The sequence below is a fragment of the Brienomyrus brachyistius genome, chromosome 2 (assembly GCF_023856365.1).
Source record: "Brienomyrus brachyistius isolate T26 chromosome 2, BBRACH_0.4, whole genome shotgun sequence".
Classification (NCBI taxonomy): Eukaryota; Metazoa; Chordata; class Actinopteri; order Osteoglossiformes; family Mormyridae; genus Brienomyrus; species Brienomyrus brachyistius.
The window spans coordinates 3,910,109-3,912,667 of record NC_064534.1 but is presented as its reverse complement, the minus strand read 5'-3'; the positions used below and the strand labels follow the sequence as shown (position 1 = coordinate 3,912,667).

General features: G+C 48.8%; 1 long non-coding RNA gene across 1 annotated transcript; it reads right to left on the bottom strand.

Moving 5' to 3' along the window:
- Positions 1 to 304: 304 nt before the first annotated feature.
- LOC125716514 (uncharacterized) lies at positions 305 to 2,248 on the bottom strand. The gene is made up of 3 exons (XR_007384347.1): positions 2,012 to 2,248; positions 1,096 to 1,219; positions 305 to 612 (listed from the first exon to the last, which is right to left on the bottom strand). It is a non-coding gene; the product is annotated as an uncharacterized LOC125716514 (long non-coding RNA).
- Positions 2,249 to 2,559: the final 311 nt, after the last annotated feature.

Here is a 2,559-nt window from a genome sequence, read left to right as displayed (position 1 = left end):
TAAAAGCTCGGTCTGAGGCAGGCTCGCGTAAAAGCTTTCTGTCGCCTGAGTCACAAAGTCTCCCACAAATGCTTTGTGAGGAAAAAGACAGGTGGAATGAGTCAATGCAATGAACCAGCTGGATCGTGAAGACAGCTGAGGTCCGTGTGCCCTTCCCACTCCTAGGTGGTATCTTCCAAGTAACCAAGGACATTTGGCACTTCATTTGTTACAGTGTTTACAGGAACTGTGTCAATTTACCCCCACCCCCCCCCCCCAGCATTTTGAACATTTGGAGAGAATGGGATGGACATGAACAGGACAAGCTTTGGAAGAAGATCTTGAGAGAGAGTCTGGTGATATGTGAAGGCATGGCCACAGGTGGCCCTCTTCTACCTTGGTTGTCACTTGCAGTGATGTCATCTTCTTCTCTCTGGACTCCGCCCCTCTGACCACAGAGAGCAGATGATCTGCTTAGCTTTCGGTGTGGCTCTACTCTTCCTTTTGCGTTCCCCCTCTGCCGACGACCGTTAGATTCCCCATCCACCCCAGCAGACCTCTGCAGGCTCCTTGGAGACTCGTGACCACCAGCAGGACCCAATCTCTCCATTAAGGAGCATCGGAAGCCCTGTGCTGAGAGACAGGCATGAGTCACACAGAGCCCCTGAGGCCCCCCCCCATGCTCTGCCCACAAACTCCTGTGCTTTATCCCAAACCACCATGGTGTTTCCAATAGCACTGTCCTGACACAACATAGCAGCTGGCTTTGAAAGCGTGGGAACACCACCCTCAGGGGCACTGAGGCAAAAACAGGGACATGCTCCAGTCTGCCCTGAGAGACACCTTCATCCAAAGTGACATACATCTCCTGAGGGTCAGGCTAGAGCAAACAGGGGTTAAGGGCATCACCCAAAGGTGAAATCGCCAGTTGCCGGAGGGGGGCATCATTTTCATTGGTACTACTGATAATCTACATTTTGATTGGGGGAATGGCTCCTCGTGATTCTGTCTAGTGACACCTAATGGTCACCAGCCGCGATTACAGTGTTTCTGTTTCTCGATAATTGGCCTCGCATTAACTGCTGTTGCTTGCCCAAGAAGAAGTGTTCTGGTCACCAGAGATGGGTCCGGGTTGGTCAGAGTGAAGAGAGCGCTCCTCCAGTGATTTCTGGATATTCCCCCGCTGTAGCATCCTGAGAGAATCCGGTTGGCATGAGAAAGGTCACCAATGCGCATTGACCTGGAATTAAGACACAACTGGGACTCTGATACCAGAAAATGTCGATTTGAAAACAAAACATCTTCATTTATTTCCTCCTTTGTCTGACAGGTACAATAACAGTGGTGGTACATCTCACACATCTCTGAAGTGAAATTAGAAAATAGGATGTTCAATATTTAGGACTCATTAGTGTCCCTTATCTAGTTCAGCTTGGCTAGTAAAATGGTGGATTTTTCACTCAACTCTTTACACCTCTGCACCCCCTTGAACCCTCAGGGTCGTGCCTAATTAACTCTCTTCTCAGACTATTGTTCAGAGTAATATTTTGGAGTTAAAGGACTGCTCCAGACGCACCTTCAAAGAGTAACATTAAATAGTCTTTGGTTGTATACTAAGCAATGCTGTCCTCTATACCTGGAATTTCCTCCATTCCCACCACAGTCCTGAGCCTCAAAACAGTCCTGAGCCTCAAGCCTCTGTGAGACAGCCAAGATTTCCATGTAAGGCCAACTCAGGACGCCTGGTTATTGCATTATGGAGAAAACCTGCTAAATTACGCCTTACTCCAAGGCAGCTTGAACCGCCACGGCCTCTTTGGTCCTAATCCTCATTCTGCTTCATGCATCGCGGCGATAAGAGGCTGCCTGACATTGCTCTGCTGGGCATCACCTGTCAATGTGCCACAAACCAGCTGGGAATGCGATTCCAGTGCCTGAAACCCAGCAAGCTACACGTGCCCTCAGATGGGTCACTCTGTCCGTTAGCAAGCTGGCACTCGTTTGCAGGAAGTCCAGAGAAAACAATGCCTACCTCCCTTATCTTCGGATTCAGGCGTTTGGAGGCCTCTCTCCCCCGGGACCTGGGACGGATGTCTCGCTTCGGCGAGCCGCGCTCGTGTTCCAGGGTGAATGTTGTTACTGTATCCAAGGGAACCCTAAGCCTGTGCACTTCCACCGCAAAGGCTTCACAAGGCAAGCGTTTATTTTGTCATGGGAACAAAGACGCCTGCCTACTTCAGTTAAAGGAAACCCCGGCTTGTGTTTTTTGTACATGTCCGGTTACTTCAGTAATTCATTAAAATAACTATTGCGGCGTAACCAGTTTGGCCTGTCAGCTGTGAAATGGAAAAACCGAAAGACTCCATTTTTTTTTCTTCTTAACAAAGGAAGATGAAAGTTGTGCCAATCTGGCTAAATCTAATAAGTTCCAAGAGCTTCTAATAAAACTGCTGCTTGTAAAAAAGGTTTGTCAACATGTCCCTGGGCACACGGCCTAGATCCCCTGCCTGCTCCATCCTGACAGAGAGCTTGAGAGGAGAATAATGCACATTTGGCGACAGTGAGTGTGCGAAATTTTGC